At 43.7% G+C, this 22,956-nt stretch overlaps 1 protein-coding gene across 3 annotated transcripts in view; it reads right to left on the bottom strand.

Annotated features, from left to right (window-relative positions):
• TNFRSF17 (TNF receptor superfamily member 17) overlaps window positions 1-22,956 on the bottom strand; it is a 115,044-nt gene that overhangs the window by 36,422 nt on the left and 55,666 nt on the right. The window contains exon 1 of one of the 3 annotated variants that reach the window (XM_082429708.1): window positions 1,625-3,809. The exons of the other annotated variants lie outside the window; for them this stretch is intronic. The gene's annotated coding sequence lies outside the window, so the exon portion shown is untranslated. Of the gene's footprint in view, window positions 1-1,624; window positions 3,810-22,956 lie in introns of those variants that run through there. 3 annotated transcript variants of the gene reach the window in all.

The raw sequence follows: 22,956 nt of genomic DNA, 5'->3' as shown, positions 1-22,956 counted from the left end.
AGCAATTTATTCAATTTGCATAAAACAAAGGATGAACAAGCTTTTTCACTACAGCACTGTTTGTAATAGGAAGACTGGAAACAACCTAAATGTCCAACAATAGGAGACTGGTTAAATAAATTGGGATGAAATTAATTCAGCAGAAGCATGAACAGTGACCAGAAGTGATCATGAGAACATGAGCACCCTGGCCCACTCACAATCCTAACCTGACCCTGAGAATTCATAGGGAATGGATTTAGGCTCAAGCCAGTCTTTTCTAGACTCCAAGGGGCAGAGTGATTCCAGATAGCACTTGGGGACATGTAAACCCTGAAGTCGACTTTTATGTTCTAACATGGAAAGATGGCCATGAGACACTATTAAGTTGGGGGAAAGGTTACAGAATAGTAATAATTCATGCTGTCATTTCTATCTAAAATTTAAATATCATGTATCGTGTTAGTATATGCATAGGAAAAAATTGGAAGAGTATGCACCAATCCATTAAAGCAGTTATTAAGTGCCTACTATGTGCTAGGTACTGAGAACATACAGATAAATAAGGAATTAGAATGTCAATTCCATGAAGGAAGAGGACCTTGCTGTTTTGTTTCTGTTTTAGCTCCAGTGTCTGGCACATAATATATACTCAATTAATATGTATGGAATGGAAGGAAGGAAGACAGGAAGAAAGGAAGGGAGGGAGGAAGGAAGGAAGGAATGGAGGGAGGGAGGGAGGGAGGAAGGAAAGAAGGAAGGAAAGGAAGGGAGGGAGGGAGAGAGGGAGAGAGGGGGGGAGAGTCCCAGCCCACTCATTGCCCACAGTTGCTCACAGCCTAGTGTAGACACAGGTGTGAGCAGATGAGACAGGGCAGCGCAGAGAACTCTGGGAGAAAAGGACTCTGAGCTAGTAGGATCTTTGCATAAACTATCTCTCATCCTTGTGTCATCACCTCCCTTTCAACAGAAGAGAAGTCAGTTGCAAAAGTCATGGCCACGGAGCCCATTTTCAAACTCAAAGCTTATCCAGCTGCTGGGCGCCCTCTTCTTTAAGAACAACGCTTGGCTCTGTAAATGAGAACCAGATTATTCAGCCTGACTTGGGGCCAGAAGTGCTGGTAATGAATGCCTCCAAACTGGATCTTAGAGAGGCAGAAACTCTTGGAACAAAACGACGCATTTTGACAATTTCTGGGAGACTGGCTTCAGTCAACTCGAAGGTGACACCCAATGTCGCTATGGGGAACTACAAAGAAATCCTAAACGATGGTTCCAGAAGAGGGAGCCTTACTGGATGCTTGCCTTTCTTCGTTTTTCAGTTAATTCCATGAGGTTCTCAGGGAGGCTGTGCTAAACAGGGAGAGCTTGCCAGGGCTGTGTGAAAAGACCCTCCGACTCAAAAACCCACCCAAAGTGAAATGAACACATCCCTGGTGGAGGGGGCGGGGGTGCTATGGCTTCTCTCTGCCTGAATAAGCAGGTGACGATTTCACTACTGGGTTCTTCTGATTCCTTTCCTATAGCATTTGCTTAATTACAGTTGCATTTGAATAGCAGAAGCCTAAAAACTCTCCTGAGACACATTTGCGGAGGGCCCTGCAGTCATCCAGATGCAGGTAGGAATCTCTACTCTGTCTCTTACCAGCTGTGTAGCCCGGGACACATTCCTTCATCTCCCTGAGCTTCAGTTTTCTCACTCGTAAAATGGAGATGATGATACCTATTTTGCAAGATTGCCGTGTAGATTAAATGAGATGTCCTATGTGCACATAAAATAGAAAAGGCTTGGTAAGTGTTGATGTTGTTACTATTATGGGTAACATTTACTGAGTCTTTACTAAGCCTTACTAAGCCTTTGACATGTGCTGCCTTTTAAAATCCTTACAACAACCCTATGAAGTCGCTAGTATTTCTATCCTCATTGTGTAGTTGGGGAAAACTGAGGTCTGTAGGGAATGGTCAAGGTCGTGTACTAATACACAGCCAAGTTAGGATTCAAATCCAGGCTATCAACCTGAGAGCTCCCATAGTGAATCACTATTCTATAGTGGCTCCTGTATGAAATTGTTTAGGAGGCCATTCAAGATTAAATGTACCCAGGGACTTCCCTGGTGGTCCAGTGGTTAAGACTCCACACTTCCACTGGTTCCATCCCTGGTCGGGAACTAAGATCCCTCATGCTGTGCAGCCCAAAAAAAAAGAGGCAAAGGATCTGAATAGACATTTTCTCCAAGGAAGATAAAATAGCCAGTAAATAGCCAGTAAGCACATGAAAAGATGGCCAACTGCCCAACATCATTAGCCATCGGGGCACTGCAAATCAAAACAATGATATACCACTTCAGATCCACTAAGATGATCATAAAAACAGACAACACGGACAACAGCAAACATGGAAAATAACAAGTGTCGGTGAGGATTTGGAGAAATCTGAACCCCCATACCTTCCTGGCGGGAATGTCAAATGGTACAGCCAGCTTGGAAGACAAACTGGCAGTTACTCAAAAGGTTAAACATAGAGTTACCTATGACCCAGCACTTCCAGGTGTATACTCAAGAGAATTGACACAGAGTTACATATGACCCAGTATACACCAGGTATATACTCAAGAGAATTGAAAACATATGTCCACACAAAAACTTGTACATGAATATACTACCCTTACTCTCTGTTCATAGCCAAAAGGTGAAATAATCCAAATGTCCATCCACTGATGAATGGATAAACAAAATAGTATATGTATATATGTATACATGTATATAGTATATAGTATATATGTATATCAACACAATGGAATATTATTCAGCCATAAAAGGAATGAAATACTGATACATACTATAACATGATGGACTATGAAAACATTATGTTCAGTGAAAGAAGTCAGTCACAAAGGACCACACATTTTATGATTCCATTTATACAAAATGTCCAGAACAGGCAAACTCAGAGAGACAGAAAGTAGATTAGCGGTTGCCAGGGACTGAGGAGTAGATGTTGGGAGGAAACGGGGAATGACTGCTAATTAGTAAGGAGATGAAGAAAATGTTCTAAAATTGGTTGTAGTGATGGTTGCCCAACTCTGAATATACAAAAAAATTGAATTGTTCACTTTAAATGTGTGAATTGTATGGTACGTGAATAAATCTCTTTTTAAAAAAAGAGTCAATGTATAAGTAAATTTTAAGACCTTTGTATTTGTCACAGAGCTCACACACATCAAGTAATCCTTACTGAGACACATGTCACAATTTTTACTCTGGGAAAGCAGAGTTCATGGGCCAGGTCCCAGGACAGACACCAGTTGAAAAACTAAGAACTCACCAGTGAATGACCCAACTCATTCTAGTCACATGCCAGACCCAGAGTCAGTTACCTGAGGGCTGGGGGGCTGGGCAAAGCCTATCTGGACACGTAGTGGTACGTCTCCCTTCTAGATACCTCAATTAAATTGCTCACAGACTGTCTTTATTGCTGTTCAGTGGTGCTTTACTCACTTGATGAAAGATGGGCATGCTTCATGCTTTCCAGCAACTGTATCACAGCAGATGATCTAGCAGCTGACTTCTTATTCTTTGGACCATCCCGTCCTGTTTCTAACTGATACAATTTCTCCAGGGCTCTGGGAAGTTGGAGGAGGGGGACATGCCTTCTCCCTTGCCCCTCACCCCTTTTCACCATCAACTTACCTGTCAGACCCTAAGCCAAAATTAAGGCTAACATTAAAATTAACCCTCCTTAGGGTCCAAATGAAATTTAGCAAATCATCAGTGTCTTAGTCTGTTTGGGCTGCTATAACAAAATACCATAGACTGGCTGCTTTATAAACAACAGAAATGTATTGCTCACAGTTCTGGAGGCTGGAAGTCTGAGATCAGGGGACCAGCGTGATCAGGTAAGGTGGTGCAGAGTTCTCCCTGTGTCCCCACAAGACAGAAGGGGACAAAGGAGCTCCCTGGCGCCTCTTTTAAAAGGGCACTAATCCCATTCACAAGGGCTTGGCCCTCATGACTTAAGCATGTATCCCAAACACCCCACCTCCTGATACCATCACATTTAGGGTTAGGATTTCAACATATGAATTTGGGAGAAACACAAACACTCCGACCATAGGAATCTATAAAAGTAGAAAGCAAAGATGTCTGCTGATCTAGTGAAGAGATTCCGCCTTGCCTGTCCCAAAGCTCCCACTTCCTGTGAGGAGAAGGCAGGAATGCTGTGTCACACACCTCCAGGAGACAACATTCAGATCATTGTTCCTGGAAAAGTGGAGCCCCGATTTGAGCGGGCACAGCCTACACAGCTCTAAAGAGAGGAGATACCTCTCAGAGTGGAAACAAAGGATCCCTGCACTCATTTCATATCCTCAAAACATCACTTCACCTCCCAAAGTAGCATCGACCACACCACCTGGGGCTTTGTGGACTTGGTAAATATTTTGTTTCCCCAACAGTATTCTAAGCATTGAAGGCAGGGAAGATAACTTATTTTCCTTGGAATCTTCCACATAACCACATAAACAGTTATAAATCAAAACTCTGGACACATGGAGCGGTAGGCTGAATAACAGCCCCCCAAAGAAATCCACAGCCTAACCCCAGAACCTGTGAGTGTTACCTTACATGGCAAAAGGCACTTGGCAAATGAGTTTGCAGATTGAGTTACGGATCTTGTGATAGGGAGGTTATCATGGACTATCCGGATGGGCTCAATGCAGTCACAAGGGTCCTTATAAGAGAAAGCCATGAGGGTTAGAGTCAGAGAAGGAGAGGTGACAGCCGGAGCAGAGATTGGAGTGATGGAGGACTACGAGACAAGGAATGCGGGTGGCCTTTAGAAGCTAGAGAAGGTGAGGAAATGGATTCTCCTCTAGAGTTTCCAGAAGGAAGGCAGCCCTGCTGACCCAACTTGGACTTCTGATCTCCGGAGCTATAAGAGAATAAATTTGGTTGTTTTAAGCCATTAAGTTTATGGTGATTTGTTACAGCAGCAATAGGAAATACACATGGTACCATCTTCCTCCTCCTCTTGTTCATCATTATCTTGGTGAACACTGATTGCGTTTACTGATGTAATCTTTGTTAAAATGAATAAATGGAAGGTACTATTATTACCCCTATTTTACAGGTGAAGAAACTGAGGCTTAGGGAGATTACATAATGGAAGGTTTTGCTTTTGTTTTTGTTTTTTTGGTTGCAAACAGCAGAAAGAGACTCTGGCTAGCAGAAAGGGAGAACGACCCCAAGTAGTATGAAACATGGAGGAAGTACGATCCGGGCAACATGGCGGCCGCTGAACATGTGTCTTCCCTGGTGACACTTTGCCCTCCACTACACCTTCTTTATGAACTTCTTGCCTTTTATTCGTGAAGTATTTGTTGAGATCTTACTACGTGCCAGGCCCTAGGCTAAGCACCAGGGATATAATGTTGAACCAAAAACCAGGCACGATTCCTGCTCTCATGATGCTGTGATGCTTACAGCCAAGTGAGAAAACACATTAATCAGATCATCACCCTGAAAGATGATACACTGCAACTGTACTAACTGCTGTGAATGCAAAATTCAAGGAGTGCAAAGGACAGGGGAGCAACAGGTGAGCTGACATGTGGAGAATGAGTAGGAGTTACTAAGTATTACGAGCTGGAAGAGAACAGCCACCTACCCCTCAGTGGTGTCCTAGATGATAACAGAACATTTTAAAATTTTTGGTTCTCTTTCTCCATATTTAGTACCACTGCTGTAAGAGAGAGATGCAGCAATACCACATGGAACTTCCTGCTGATGATAACATTTTTTTCTATTATTTCTTTATTGTGGTTATTGTGATAAAACATATGTAACATGAAATGTGCCATTTTAACGATTTTAAAGTGAACCATGCAGTGGCATTAATTACATTCAGCATGTCGTACAACCATCATCATCACTATCTCTTTCCAAAATTTTTCATCACCTCCAACAGAAACTCTACACTCACTAAACAATACCTCCTCATTCCCTGCTTCCCCCAGCCCCTGGTAACCTCTATTCTTTCTGTCTCTATGAATTTGCCTCTTCTAGGTACCTCATATAAGTCAAGTCATACGAAATGTGTCCTTTTGTTAGCATAGTGTTTTCGAGGTGCATCTGTGTTGTGGCATGTATCAGAACTTTATTCATTTTTATGGCTGAATAATATTCCATCATATGGAGATGCCACTCTAAGCCTGCATCCATTCAAATATAGTGCTAGGCCTTCAAGTGAGTTTCTTCTTTGGACGCATCCCCATGTTTGTTTCTCTTATAGTTTCCCCATCTGTAAACTGGGAACATTTCTTAAAGGCAAGGCACCACAGAGAAGCAAATTCTTCAGCCAAAGCTAGTCCACAATATCTTGGGGCCACACTGTAGGTGGAGCAGAAATGGATGAGATACACAGAACTCCAGGTGTGTGTACTCCACCATCTGTACAGTCACCCCTCAGTATCCATGGGGGACTGGTTCCAGGATCCCCTCAGATACCAAAATCCGTGGATGCTCAAGTCCTTATGTAAAATGGTGTAGTATTTGCATGTGACCTATGCACATCCTCCCATATACTTTAAATCATCTCTTGATTACTTATAATACCTAATACAATGTGAATGCTACGTAAATAGTTGCCAGAGCATGTGGCAAATTCAAGTTTTGCGTTTTGGAATTATCTGGATTTTTTTTTCCCCAAGTAGTTTTGATCCATGTTTGGTTGAATCCACAGATTCGGAAACTGTGGATACAAAGGGCCAACTGTACTCCACCCAGCAGCCGAAATGCACCTAGGAAAAATGTTCAAATACACACAGTCCTCCATCCCAGGCTAAAGCAGGGCTGCCAATCCTCCTGTCTCCCCAGGGCAGGCAGGCAATAGAAATGACAAAAGCAGACTGAGCATTAGAAAACCAACACAGGCCTGAGGATAAGTGGGAGACAGTGGGGAGCGGTGGGGACTGTGGAGAACTGGAGAGAACACGGTCCCTATCTGCTCCCATCACCGCCATGTGGGAATATGAACCCAACGATGTCAGAGCTTTCTGTTAAAATATGCTGGAAATCTGGGTTTATATGTGAATTTGCCTGATTTTAAATGCTGGCAATTAATTTTAGAATATTAAACACAAAGCAGCCAAACAAAACGTGTCTGGTAGTTGCATATAATCTGAGGATGGCCAGGTCCAAGAGCCTACTACTAAGAAAAGACACAAGACCAATGCCTCTCCCCCATCAGAACCAAGAACTGATGGTAGAGGGCAAATTTCTTCTGTCTAAATTGCTCTGTGGTCTTGAGCACATCACTTCCCCATGATGGACCTCAGGACCCTTAGTCTATGAAATGACGGGCTGGACCAGATGTCCTCTAAGATCTCTTCCATCTCTGATATTCTAATATTGGACCTTCTTTAAGACTCTGCCCCAAAGAGAACCCGGGGGACAGTCTGTTTATTTTTTTAATTGTGGTAAAATACACATAACATATAATTTACCATTAGTAGTATTTCATACATTTATAACATTGTGCAACTATCACCACTATCTACCTCCAGAACATTTCTTCACCCCCAAAAATCTGTCTTCCATGTGCCTGAGTTTCAAGGAAAAGGAGGCTCATATCTGATCCTGAAATTGATTGCCTTAAGAAATAAACCAAAACCCCTTGGTAGGTGGGGTGCAAGAGAGAGGAGGAAGGGAAGGAAAGAGGAGCAAGTCACAGTGTATCAGGTGGTAGCTTAAGTCTCAGGAGCACAGCCATGCAGCCAATTGATGCCACCCGCAAGGCTGGCTCTGCTCTCCTGAGGTCTCAAAGGGGCCCTCATCACCAGCTGAGCACAGACAGAGGGCCCTTGCTGCCTTGGGCCTAGCTGTTATTTTCCATTCAAGTACAAAGCATTTCATCCAGCAGGAAAGCCCTCCCTGAGTCTGCAATTCCCTTCCCCCACCGGGGACACATCACTAGGATTAGATAGAAAGGGAAGTGCATTCATGAGTTCCTGGTTTAGGGGGACCTTCACGTGCACCCTTTGAGAGGCTGATGGTTTGAGAGCCCTGCCCATTGTAATGACAGCAGCATCCAAGACCTTCCCTCATTAGCAGGAAGGGAAGTGAGAGCAGCCAGCCCTCAAGTCTTCCTTCCTCTCCCCAGGGTGTTTGTGTAGCCAGTTTCAGGGTAAACTGACAAAAGAGGGACATGGAACAAGTTTGTCCATAAGGCTAATTGTGCCCAGTTGAAAGGCTGGACTTTTCTGAAAAGATGTTATTGGTGTTTACGTGACCTTCCTTTTACGAAATGATGATGGAGTAGATGGAACTTTTAAAATTTTGTTTGGTTTTCTTTTGTTTTAATTTGGCAAAAGGAAAAGTTGACTTTGTCCTTCACTCAAGTTTTTGGAAAATTCACGGATCTGTGAAATTCTGAATTCTGGTGAGACCCTGGCCTACTTGTGACTAAGAGCAGCCCCCAAGCAGGGAGGGTTACATAGGCAGGATAAGAACACCGTGCTGCTGCTTTTAATTGTCCTGATGAAGGAGCATGTCAACCCTTCAAAAAGTAAAGAGAACAGTATAACAAACTCTCATATACCATCACCTGGCTTCAAAAACTATCAACTACGGGCCAAGCTGGCTTTATTTTTACCCCCAACTACTTCCTCCTGGATTATTTTGAAGCAGTGCCCAGATATCATATCATTTCGACTGTAAATATTTCAGAATGTATGTCTAAAAGGTAAGGACTCTTTTTGAGAAAACCTAGCCAAAATACAGTATTATACCAATAAATTTTAAAATTGAAGTATATTTGATTTACAATATTGTGTTAGTTTCAGGTGTACAAAGTGATTCAGTTATACATATAAATTTTTTCACAATTCTTTTCCATTATAGGTTATTACAAGATGTTGAATATAGTTTGCTGTGCTATACAGTAAATCCTTGTTGTTTATCTATTTTATACATACTTATAATTTCTTAATATCATCAAATATCTTATTAGACATTCCTGACACACACACATTCTCTCTTAGTTTCTTCAAATCAGGATCCAAATAAGATCCGCACATTGCAACTGGCTGATATGCTTCTTAAGTGTCTTTTAATCTACAGGTCCTCCCTCCATCATCTCTTTTTTTTTGCCCCTTCCAATTTACTTGTTGAAGAATTGGGTCATCTGTCATTTGTCCTATAGAGTGCCTATGTGGAGTCATTTCATATCCCCCATGGTCCTCTGTATTTCCTATTAACTGAGCGTTAGAGCTACAGCCTTCTTTATATTTAGGTTCAAGTTTTTTGCCAAAAAATTATTTCAGAAATGGTGCTGAGTATGTGTTTATCACAGGCACACAATGACTGACTGTTTTTCTGTGGTGTTAGAAGCCATTGATGCCAAGACCCACCAATTCATTAGGACTGATTCTATATTTCTATTTGGTGAGGTCATCGGGTGACCAGCTTCTCCTGGTTTGCCTGGGACTTCCCCAGTGTTATTACCTTGAGTCCTGCATCCCAGGAAACCACTCCATCCCAAGGAAACCAGGTCAGTTGGTCACGCTAGCTGAGGTTCCATGTTCTCAAGAAGTCATTCTTCCCATGACCCCTCCTTCCCTTTGCCATACTGGGCAGAGAACTCAGAGACCAAATGTGGGTAACAGATCAGAGAATGCAGCGGTAGGGCTGCTGTATTAAGCAGCCAGTCCTGGGTGTGGTTGACACCTTAGTGGCTGCCCACTCAGCTTTCATTTCTACCTTCCTTGCGATACCCTGATTTTTGTCTAGGTAGTGATCTCTACCCTCATCCCCAGTGCTTCAGAAGAGCTGACCACAGCCCCAGCTCCAGGGATGGGCTTTCCCTTTCCAGCACCAAGGCCCAGACCAGTAAGTACATGCCATTCCCCAAGCCGCAGCTTGGGCCAGTGAATCCCAAGAAGTGGTTTGCTAGGGGCATTGGGAAAACATTCTCTCTCTTTTTTTCCCTAACATACTATGAACCATTTCAAGCACACAACTGAATGAGTTTTAGTAAATTTACTTAGCTGTGCAACAATCACCACAATATAGTTTTAGAACATTTTCATCACCCCAATAAGACCCCTCATGCTCATTTATAGTCAACTCCAGTCCCACTCCAAGCCCCAGGCAACCACTAATCTATGTTCTGTCTCTATGGATTTGCCTCTCCTGAACATTTCATACAAATAGAATCATACAATGCATGGTCTTTTGTGACTGACTTCTTTTACTTAGCATATTTTTAAAGTTTATCCACATTGTAGCAGTTATCAGTACTTCACTCCTTTTTATGACCAAATAATATTTCATCATAAGGATATACCACATTTTGTTTACCCATTCATCAGTTGATGGGTTGTTTTGATTTTCTGGCTATTATGAGTAATGCTGCTGTGAACATTCTTGTACAAGTCTTTATGGGGACATATGTTTTTATTTCTTTCAATTATAAATACCTAGGAAATTGATTGATCATATGGTACATTTAGGTTGACGTTTTTAATAAACTGCCAAACTGTTTTCTAAAGTGGCTGTACCATTCTACATTCCTACCAGAAACATATGAGCGTTCCCGTTTCTCCACACCCTCACCATCTGTTAATTCCGTCTTTTTTGATTATAGCCATCCTGGTAGATATGCAGTGGTATCTCGTGGTTCTAATTTGCATTTCTGTAATGCTGAATGTTGTTTAGCATCTTTTCATAAAGCATATCCTCACTCTTAAGAGCAAGGCATGAAGAAAGAACAGTCTTGTTTCTTCTAAACAGATGTGAGGTCCGTGACCTTCCCATTATTCTAGGACGAAGTGACTCAGGAACAGTTTCAGAGCACTGATGAAACAGTACTCAAAGTCCATCCAACCTCCAGACTCCTTCAGTCACAGGAGCCAAGAAATCCTTCGTATTGTTTAAGCCAGCTTGAGTTGGATTTTCTTTAACTTGCATTCTATTGAGTAGAGAAAGGCACATTTCCTTATCAATTCTGAAGCAAACACCAAGCATTTGGAGTGAACTTTGCATGCTTGCTGAGGTGAGGACAAAGGATTCAATCCAAATAGCACAAAGGACTTGATATAGGGAAGCAACTACCTCTAGCAGAGAGATCAAGGAATAAGAATAAAGGAAGGTAAGAGAAGAGAATGAGCTAAAAGTGGGAAGCTGAAGAAAAGAACACTAAACTGAACCACAACCAGAATATTATTTTAGCCCAAGCTAAGAAGTGTGTAAAGGTCCTTCATAAGAAAATACAAGAAATTAATATCAGAATGAATCCCATTGTATAGAACACATAATCCACTGTGTGCCTTTCTATTTAAGTTATTAAAGTTATAGAGTTTTCATTCCATAGTATGGGTTCAGTCATTCTCTATTTACCCTTTTCTCATCTTAATAAAGTCCCTATAGCCCCAATATCGGTTAGACGTTGGATAATTAATACCCAATAGTTGCATAGATAAAATAAGATGGAGAAAACTCTATGACTTTAACAGCAAATTAAGAATCCCTTCTAGGGAGGGAACTGTCTTGGTTGGTAAAGATGACTAGATAAGTGCTTGGGTCAGAAAGTGAGTCTCCTCTTTTTTCTCAGGCCTTAGGTACCAAGGCTTCAGAGGAAGTGGAAGCTATTCAAAAAAACAGAAAGAGAAGGGCTTCCCTGGTGGCGCAGTGGCTGAGAATCTGCCTGCCAATGCAGGGGACACGGGTTCGAGCCCTGGTCTGGGAAGATCCCACATGCCACGGAGCAGCTGGGCCCGTGAGCCACAATTACTGAGCCTGCGCGTCTGGAGCCTGTGCTCTGCAACAAGAGAGGCCGCGATAGTGAGAGGTCCGCGCACCATGATGAAGAGTGGCCCCCGCTTGCCACAACTAGAGAAAGCCCTTGAACAGAAACGAAGACCCAACACAGCCATAAATTAATTAATTAATTAATTTAAATAAAAAAGAGTGAGAGGATGGGGGGCAGAGACAGGAAAAGGAGAGGAGATACAAAGCCAGTAAGATGGTAGGAAGCTATGCACTATATGATGGGGCCACTCTCTACAACTTCCCCTAAAATCTCTGCTTGATTGGCTGTTGTGGAAACTGAAGAAGTTGAATTCACATTGGGTTTAACATGGTGTGGGAAAGAGACAGCACATAAACAAACCAGAAATCCAAGAGGCAGCGGACACCAGGAAAATGTAAACCTCCTGGGAAGAAGCAGAAATCAAGAGGAGGACTTTGGATTTCCACATGCCCTGGGGTGTAGGATGGAAGGTGTTTCTAAGACAATTTCGTATTTCATCTAGCTCTACTGTGGCAGGAAGGTCCAGCTGGTGTGTGAGTTACACACACATATCTGGACTAGATGAAGCCGGTGAAGCCCCTGCATCCATACACTGGAGAGAGACCACAGCAAACTCTGGGTCCCACTCTTAGAGATGCCTATGGCCGGGGGGTTCATTCTATTCAGAGGAACTCCATACATCTTCCCCACTCTCGCTGCAAGACCACTACTGTTTGCTGGCTTTCAGGCTATCCCTATCCATAGTGGAAACCTGGGTTCAAATCCCCGCTCTGACAGATACTAGCTGTGTGACCTCCAACAAGTTACTGATCTTCTTTCTAAGCTTCAATTTACTCATCCATAACATGGAATCAGTAAAAGTAGCTACCTAATAGGGTTGTCATGAGGAATAAATATGGTGATGCATGCAAATGGCTTAGCACAGTGCCTCACATACTATGCCATCCATTACATGTTAATTACATGTTAGCAGTTGTTGTTGTTGTTTTTACTATTACTGTTGTCCCATCTAAGGATAAAGCAGGAGGGCAGTTGGTGGCAATAGCTTTCACAGAATCATTTAATCTCATAAAGTCCTTGATAAGGACTTTGTCATGTAGCCCAATCTCCCAGCTGAAGTTTGATCCTACTAGGTTGTCTATAACACCATTCTCTTCCATCAGGTGGCCTGTTCCATCTTTTGGACCGTTGGAAAGTTCTACCTTGTTGCTGAGGACATTTGGAGCTGTTTCCTGTGCTGAATGGTTTCCACTTACCCATCCAGATCCACCCTCTACCTCCTCTACCCTGCTTTCTGCCCCAGGATGCTGAGAAGTGTGGACCACATCAACAGTAGTTAATCCTTGCTCTCTTGCTCAGAGCTGGGTTCAGCCAGTTGAAGACACTGGCAGGAGAATAGCCCACAGGAGGAAAGAGGCTGGGGTATAAATATCCTTAGCTCCTTCCCTGCCAAGACACGGCATGTTGGCTGCATTCCTCTACCAAAAGCCACAGCTCTTGCCAGGCAGCCCTGTCGTACATCTATAGCTCTTTTTTCTGGGTTCTGGTAACTGGTCTCTCTGCCTGCAAATTCAAACAGGAAGGTAAGTGCTGTGATCAGGGAAGCAGAGACTGAGATGGGAGCAAAGAGAGGGGGCATCCAACTCAGACTGGGGGAATAAAGAGGGTCAGAAAATGTTTACCCACAAGCTCCTGAAATTGCAAGCCTTCTGCTTGTGACCAAAGCTAGTAATTTTCCTTATGTTTAGGCCAGAAGCATCTGGGGCCGGTGAACTGGTCTGGTTTCCAGCAATTTTCCACAGGTCAAGGTGAGCTTGGGAGGGCAGGAAGCGGTTTTGCTCACTGCTATGTCCTCAGAACCCAGCACACGGCATGAGGCTGCCAAGCTGTACAACTCCAGGGGCACCATGTACTTTGTATCCTCTGTGAATTGCACCCCATCGCCCAAGAAGTGCACAACATAGGGAACTCTATCAGTAGGCACTCAATCAATACAGATCTGTCAAATAAACGGATGAGAGAGTGAGCTCCAGTCCCCAAACCAAACCAGCCACAGACTCATTTCACTTGGAAGATTTCTCTATGGATCATGACAGGGAGAAAGGAAAAAAGCCTCAAGTAAGTGGTTGTGAAGTCAGTGAAAGTGGTTGCATTAGTCAGGGTTCTCCAGCAAAAGAGAACCAATAGGAGACATATATTAAAAAAAAAAAAAAGGCTTATCAAAAAACAACCCGCTCCCACCAAATGCAGTATCTGTGAAATGCAATAAAACAAGGTATGCCTGAAATAATAATAAAAATGCCCCCCCCCACCACACACACAGGTTTAAGGAATTGGCTCACATGATCTTGGAGGTTGAGAAGTCCCAATGTCTACAGCTGGTGAGTTGGAAACCCAGGAAAGCCGATGGTTGTAAGTTCCAGCGTGAGTCCTGAGTCCCACGGCAGGAAGAGACAGATGTCCTGGCTTGAAAACAGCCAGGAAGAGATCATGAATTCTCCCTTACTTATCCAGTTCTCAGTTTGGAGAACTGAGTAGTTCTCCAAAGAATTGGATGAGGCCCCTCACACTGGGAAGGGCAATCCAATTTACTCAGTCTATGGATTCAAATGTGAATCTCATTCAGAAATACTCTCACAGGGCTTCCCTGGTGGCACAGTGGATAAGAATCCGCCTGCCAATGCAAGGGACACGGGTTCGAGCCCTGGTCCGGGAAGGTACCACATGCCGCGGAGCAACTAAGCCCGTGCGCCACAACTACTGAGCCCGCGTGCCACAACTACTGAAGCCCGCACACCTAGAGCCCATGCTCCGCAACAAGGGAGGCCACCACAATGAGAAGCCCGCGCGCCACGACAAAGAGTAGCCCTCACTCGCCGCAACTAGAGAAAGCCCGTGCACAGCAACGAAGACCCAACGCAGCCATAAATAAATAAATAAATAAGGAAATAAAATTTAAAAAAAGAAAAAGAAATACTCTCACAGACACATTCAGAATAAGCTTGAACCAAGTATCTGGGCACCCTGTGCCCACTTGAGTTGATACATAAAATTAACCATCACAGAGATAAAGCTTTCAAAAGCATAGAGCCAAGAGTACCTGATGACCGGAAAGCATTTCACCTGGCTTCCTCTCACCTTTGTGGCTGGACCTCCGTGTTCCTCCTCCCAAACCTCAGAGCTCCACTCAGTGACGGAACAGGCACACACACACACACGCACGCACACACAGCCGTCATCACAGCCCAGGAGTCATCCAGGCAGAACAATAGGAGTAACTGGGCATCCAATCTTCAATCCCACCTTCCTCCCCAACCAGGAACGTTTGGTTGGTTATTCGTTTGCCCACTAGGCAGAGATGCTGGGACCACTGCCAGTTCTCTAGGAAGACAAGGCAAACGGCCGGAAACAGCCAAGAAATCTCTCCACCAGCCTCTGCCAGGTCTCCATGGTTGTACCTAAATGCCTCTGGGGGAGGGCAGAGCTGGAAGACAGCTGCCCTCCATTCAGGGGCCTGGGAGGCTGATGAACCTTCCACAGTTGGGCCGGTGAGGGGTGGTGTAAAGAGGAAGGGGCAGAAGACCATAAGAAGTGGCTTTTAGTAACCACCGAATCTTACTAAATCCTCACAACTGCTGCCCCGCCCTCCACTCCTCCTCTCACTCTAGTTCATTTCTTGGAGCAGAAACTGAAGCCCAAAGCAGTTAAAGGACTTGCTCCATTTCACAGATGAGGAAACTGAGGTACAGCAAGGTTAGATGACTTAACCATGATCACAGAGCTGGCAAGTGGGGATACTTGAAAAGATGACGCCAGACTTTCAAAGGAGAAAGGAAAAGGGAAAAGGCCACTGGTGGGGGAGGGGATGGAGGAGAGAGCCACCCCATTCCACAGTTTGACTTGTCCTTTAGTTTTCATTCCTATTCACCATCCCAAACCTTCTCTGAGATGCCTTTCCTGACTCCCTCCCCTCCTCCAATTCCATCCTGCAAACTGACAGCCTCAAACGAATTTTGTTATTAACACTTAAAAATTGAGAGGTTTCACACTTTAAATATCTAGATTTCTAGCCTCTCTTAAAAATGTGGGCACTTTGGTAGTCCTGGGCCAGGACTGCCCCATGGTAGGGGGAAGGGTCTGCACCATTAGCGGAGGCCTGAGCCCCACCATCTGGGTCCCTCACCCCTCAACCTGTTTGAACTCAGTTCCTTCTTGAACTCTGTTCCAGCCACATTGTCCTCTAGGCTTTTGCTCAGACATACCCCGCTCCTTTCCAACAAAGGACAGAGGCCCTGTCCTATACTCAATCTGTTCTTGGAGCCCTCCTTCCCTGGTCTCTGTCAATTGTCCCCCCACAGAGCACCCAACCCAAAAGAGCAGCATGCACCCCCCTCGTTATGGGTTGAATTGTGTCCCCCTAGAATAAGATACATTGAAGCCCTAATTCCCAGTACCTGCGATGTGACTTTATTTGGAAATGGGGTCTTTGCTGATATAATCAGGTTAACATAAGGTCATTAGGGGGCCCCTAATCCAATACTGGTGTCCTTATAAGAAGAGGGAAATTTGGACATAGTCACACAGAGAGCAGGCCCTGTGGAAACAGAGGCAGAGATTGGAGTAATGCTTCTACAAGCCAAGGAAGGCCAAGAGTTGCCAGCTATCCCCAGAAGCTAGTAGAGGCAAGGAAGGATTCTTCCTTAGAGGAATGGCAGTTTCTGAGCCAAGTCCAACCATCCTTAGTCCAACCATCCGTGGCAAGTAGGTAGAATAACTAGTACAAACACAACCATCTAGGGCCACCCCTTTTGAAAGCATATTGCGGGTACTTCCAAAGAAGGAGGAAGTTGGGACTTCCCTGGTGGTCCACTGGTTAAGACTTTGCACTTCCACTGCACGGGGCGCAGGTTTGATCCCTGGTCGGGAAACTAAGTTCCCGCGTGCCGTGGGGCACGGTCAAAAGATTAAAAATAAGAAGAAGAAGAAGAAAGTCACCCAAAACAGGGAGGAAGAGAGAGGAAATGATGATGGTGTGCCCCAAAGCGCCAGTGACTAAATCCCTGGACAACATTCAACAGGTTTTTATCGAGCACCTACTCTGTGAATGCACCAGAGTTTAAACTCAGTGCCAATGGTTCAGCTAGTCTACTTAACCCACATAAAGACTATGAGTTGATAAGGCTCATCCCTCACAGGAACTGAGAGCCTTGATTGTGTTCAAAACAAGTTCAAATGTCTCTGGCCCAGGGACGCTAGCACCCAAAAAAGCGTTAAGAGACCTGAAGCAAACTTTATCACCATGAATACAATTCTTGTTATACTACTTCCTTCTCAAATGTTCTACTGCAAATTTCTGCAGGAAGATCCCGAAGGCACTGACAACAATGATGACAATAATGGCAACAATAATAATAGTTAATATTTACAGAGGGATTAATCTCATATTCCTGATGCCTACTAGGCATTTTTACATTCGTTTTCTCATTAAAGGGAGGCTATGATTATGATTATGATTATTATCGTGTCTCTTTATAGATGAACCTGATTCACACAGAGATTTGATTACTTATTCAGGCTGGTACATGGTGGAACAAAATCTCTCTGAGTCTAGGGCTTTAGACCATTATTTTTTTTCTCTATCTTATGCTGCAATTTAAAAAAAATTTTTTTTAGTAGGGGAGTGACAGGATCAGATTGGAGCTTTTTTTTGTTTTTATAATCCTTTAATTAATTTATTTATTTATTCATTTATTTACTTATTTATTTATTTAGGCCACGCCTCGCTGGCGTGCAGGATCTTAGTTCCCCAACCAGGGATCGAACCCATGCCCCCTGAGTTGGAAGCATGGAGTCTTAACCACTGGACTGCCAGGGAAGTCCCTAATTTAAAATTTTTGTGTATGTTTTATAATGCACATAATATATTAGTGCCATAGGACATGATACATAATAAACAAATAAATATTAGGCACACACTGAAGTTTGGGTTCAACCTCAGAATTCAACCAGAATCTTAATTGACTGTAGACCCCTATTTTTTATGCTATCTTCCTAGAACTGGACCATCCATTCATGACAGCTGATGCAAGAGAATAAAATAAATGTCATGTAGATACAAGAAAAGTGGGAAGCCGGTTCACTGTCACAAAGACAAAGCCATTTTCATTTGAATATCACTGCCCAGATCTGCACAAGTCTTTTGTGTCCCTGCTACATCTAACACTTCAAGGCTGAAAAACTATGGCCAAGTGGAGACAAAAACCAAATGCATCTTCAGAAAAAAATATTCAATAACAAGGGTGTAAATATTTATCCAGGAAGTATCAGAAAATAACAGGCAAATTATCATTCTCTGATTTTATGTTTAATTAGAAACTGAATTATGGAAACACTCAGTTTATTATACACAAACAAACCTTTCAAATGAACAGTTTGGTTTGCTAACTGGAAATCAGCCAGTCTTTCCACCAAGCAATCATAAACAGACTGTAATCGCCTGTCTGGAAGTGAGATGCAAGCTTGCTGAGTCGAATACTGCTGCTGTTATTCATTTTTTTTTAAAGATTTTTAATTTTATGTATTTATTTACTTATTCTGGCTGTGTTGGGTCTTTGTTGCTGCATGCGGGCTTTCTCTAGTTGCGGCGAGTGGTGGCCACTCTTCGTTGAGGTGCATAGGCTGCTCATTGCGGTGGCTTCTCTTGTTGCGGAGCACGGGCTCTAGGTGCACAGGCTTCAGTAGTGGTGGCACACGGGCTCAGCAGTTGTGGCGCACAGGCTTAGTTGCTCCGCGGCATGTGGGATCTTCCCGGACCAGGAATTCAACCCGTGTCCCCTGCATTGGCAGATGGATTCTTATCCACTGTGCCACCAGGGAAGTCCCTGCTGCTGTTATTAGCTTGGTGACATTAATAGCGTTTAGTAAGAGCCTCGAGGATTAGCACCCACCAGCTGGGCTAATCTGACAAAGGCAATTGAAACCCCAAAGAAACAGGACACAATTATAATTTACACTGTGGGCAGCAGTGTAGGCAGTGCAACTGCTCCACAAGGCATTAGGGAATGTGGGTTGAAAGGGTCTGAAAATATATATATTCTTTGACCCAGAAGTTCACATCCAGGAATTTATTTTATAGAATTAAGGAAGCCGTCAAAGATTTGGTTACAAGAATGTTCATCATCATGTTGTTTAAAACTGTGAGAAATTGGTTTAATCAACTGTATAGAGCATCTATACAATGGAGTACTATGTAGCTGTGAAAAAAAGATGCTACAGAACTAGATACCCTGACGCATAAAGAAGAGACTTTTTTTTTCAAAGAAGATCTGCAAATGGCAACAAACACTTCAAAAATGTTCAACATCACTAATCATTACAGAAATACAAATCAAAACTGCAATGAGACACCATTTCAAACCCACTAGGACGGCTACTATTAAAAAAAAAAAAAAAACCAAAACAGAAAACAAGTGTTGATGAGGATGTGGAGAAATTGGAACACTTAACGCGCTATTGGTGGGAATATAACAGGGTGCAGCCACTGTGGAAAACGGTATGGTGATTCCGCCAAAATTTTAACTTAGAAGTACTATATGATTCAGCATTTCCACTTCTGGGTATATACGCAAAAGAATTGAAAGCACGGGCTCGCTACAACATGGATGAACCTAGAGGACATTCTGCTAGGTGAAATAAGCCAAACACAAAAAAGGTAAATACTTTATGACTCCCATGTACACTTTTCTGAAGAGCAGAGATCTGCTGATCAAACCAGCACAGGATTCCAATCGCCTCAGCAGTGACATTTTTCTAGCTACAGAAATGAACTGATATTTTTCTTTCTATATCAGGTTCTTAAGATTTTTATAATTATGAGTCAGTCTTTGAGTCTGATAACCTCTGAATGATATTATGTGCTGAATAATTAAATTCTAATGGAACACAGATAGAGATGCCTCGGATCTCCTTATCTCACATTTTAACTGACGGCGTGGCGCGGTCATTATAAAATGACTAAGGGTGAGGAGTACGAGAGAGAGGAGTAGAAGACAAACACACCCTTTCTTCTCTCCGCAAAGCCTTTCTAGCAACCTCTCCCCTCAACCATCCAAGCTATCTCCCAGTACTGAGATGTCACAAGATCACCCTTGACTTAAACCCCAGGCTGTCTCATATGAATTACCACAAAGGCATCTTATCCTCTGATAACACATCTCACATCAGGCTCTGTAACTTAAGACTCCACGAGGGGGTATTTCCCTGGTGGCACAATGGTTAAGAATCCACCTGCCAATGCAGGGGACTCAGGTTTGATCCCTGGTCCAGGAAGATCCACATGCCGTGGATCAACTAAGCCCATGACCCACAACTACTGAACCTGCGCTCTAGAGCCCGTGAGCCACAACTACTGAGCCCACATGCCACAACTACTGAAGCCCATGCACCTAGAGCCCGTGCTCTGCAACAGGAGAAGCCACCACAATGAGAAACGGCACACCTCAACGAAGAGTAGCCCCCGCTCGCCGCAACTAGAGGAAGCCCAGGCACAGCAACAAAGACCCAATGCAGCCAAAAAGAAAAAAAAAAAAAAAAAAGAAAACGACTCCACGAATCCTGTACCCTTTCCAGCTTCACATGATGCCCCCTCCTCTCTGCTTTTGTTCATTTGGGTGTGACTTCACTTCCTCTTTGCACATCAAATAACTGACTTGTTTTCCAGGTCTGCAGAGGAAGACTCAGAGTGGGAAGCAGAGATATTGTGTAGATCTTCTAAACTGACTCTCCACCTATTACGGACTGACTGTGTGCCACTGCACAATTACCAGTCCCCTGCTGTGCCCTTAGTATGAATTTTGATGTCCTCTGATGACCCTTATCAACATTCTCCAAGCCATACATCATGACTTGGATGCATCCCTAGAAAGCAAACACAGCAGAGTACTCATTGTCTGGGGCTACTGATCCCTTGGACTGTTCTCTGGGGCTGAATCAGATGTCAGCTCAAGGAGTTGCATTTCTACCTCCTTAAATTCCCTCTACAACTTTCCATAACATAAACTTTGCCTACTCACACTGTTCAGGAGTGAAAGCTCATCAGGGTCTCAGGCCACAAAGGTCAGTTGCTATTTCCAGAAGCCTGGCATGGCACATGAATTGATTTAGGAGGAATATGAGAAGACTGTGTATGATAAAGAGGCATGCTATTAAATAACATTAAGTCACACAGTGCGACAATTATTCTCCATTCAATTACCCTTTGATTAGTTCTAGAAGACAGTCCCTGGTGAATGCTACCCTGTTTTTAACGCATCTCCAAGGCCTGCTAACCTCCACCTTGAACAAAGAGAAAATGGCCCTGAAACAGGTAATGGTATCTGGCCAAAATGTAAGAATATTTTGTTTCATTTGTATGTAGTTTTTTTTTTGTTTGTTTGTTTTTTAAATTTATTTATTTATTTATTTTTGGCTGTGTTGGGTCTTCGTTTCTGTGCGAGGGCTTTTTCTAGTTGCGGCAAGTGGGGGCCACTCTTCATCGCAGTGCGCGGGCCTGTCACTGTCGCGGCCTCTCCTGTTGCGGAGCACAGGCTCCAGACGCACAGGCTCAGTAATTGTGGCTCACGGGCCTAGTTGCTCCGTGGCATGTGGGATCTTCCCAGACCAGGGCTCGAACCCGTGTCCCCTGCATTGGCAGGCAGATTCTCAACCACTGCGCCACCAGGGAAACCCCTGTATGTAGTTTTAAAATTATCTTTTTTTCATGGTACGGGAGGCTTGTTTTCTATTTACTATAGTAAATAAAGTTTCCTTTTAAAATAAACTTGGTGAAGAAAGGGTGTCCATTTAAAGAAAAAAACATGAAGTAAATAATAGTACAGATGGTAAACAGATGGCAAAAATGTGAAGACTGAAGCTGGAGTCCTCGTTTGGGGTCAGACGTAATAGCACAGGGAGATCAGCTCGGTGCTTTGTGTCCCCCTAGAGGGATGGGATAGGGAGGGTGGGAGGGAGACGCAAGAGGGAGGGGATATGGGGATATACGTATACGTATAGCTGATTTACTTTGTTATACAGCAGAAACTAACACACCATTGTAAAGCAATTATACTCCAATAAAGATGTTAAAAAAAAACAAAAAAGAATGGCCTAGGTTTGAATTTTGGCTGTGCCACTTGGTAGCTCTGGGATCCTGGGCCAGTTATTTCACTTGTTTGAGGGGATAATCCATCCCTATGGAGTAGCTGCATGGATTAAATATGTGGATTAAATATGTAAGCGCATCACCAAGCAAGGTGTCTGACTCATAAAAGCAGCCCACTCAGTGGATACTTTTGGTACGACTATTGCCCCGCCTAACTCTGGACCACAAGCTGTGTTTGCTTTCCGGACTGAGGAGTCTGCCTCCACAAGGGTCCATCCCTGGCCACGTAAGCAACACAGAAAAGGCTGTTTCTGGGTGAGTCCCACACTGGCACGCCTGGATGCTCTCTGCCTTCATTTCTTCCATGGTCATCCATCAGTGGACTCTCCCAGCTCCTGACCTTCCCTCCTGAGTGCAGGCAGCCCAATCTTTTCATTCATTTCTTCATTAATGGGACACATACTTATTAAGCGCCTGTCAGGCACAGGGGAGACAGCACTGACCGTGGAAGCCGAGCCGCAGCTCTCAGAGCACCTCCACTGCGGAGGCATGCAGATGAGCGGTAATCAACAAGAAGACACAGACATGGAACACTTTCAGCTAGTTTGTGCCCTGATCTCCTCCTGAAAAGGACACTTGCTTACAATGTGAGAGCAGAAACAAGAAGGCAGAAGACAGCTTTTCCCCAGCTCACCAGGGAATGTGCATGTCAGATGACAGAAATTTTTTGTCACTCTACACGTGTCCAAGAATGACCAAGAAAGTGTTTCGAGCATTGATTTGGGGGTTACAAATAAATTCCAGCGAGCAGACGGATTCGCAAATATCGAATCTGCAAATAATGAGGACTGACTGTAAATTAGTGTGTTGTGATAGAGAGTGAGGAGGAGGGGGTTTCAGTTTTCAATGGGGAATCTCTCTGAGGAAGAGGTAACATCTCAGCTGAAACCTGAATGATGAGATGAAGCCAGTCATGTGAGGTTCGGGGGACACAGTGTGCCAGGCAGAAGGAGCAGCAAGAGTACAGGACGGG

Source organism: Balaenoptera physalus (assembly GCF_965194825.1).
Source record: "Balaenoptera physalus genome assembly, chromosome: 16".
Lineage (NCBI taxonomy): Eukaryota > Metazoa > Chordata > Mammalia > Artiodactyla > Balaenopteridae > Balaenoptera > Balaenoptera physalus.
Note: the sequence above shows the minus strand (reverse complement) of the source record. Positions and strands in the feature narration are given on the sequence as shown.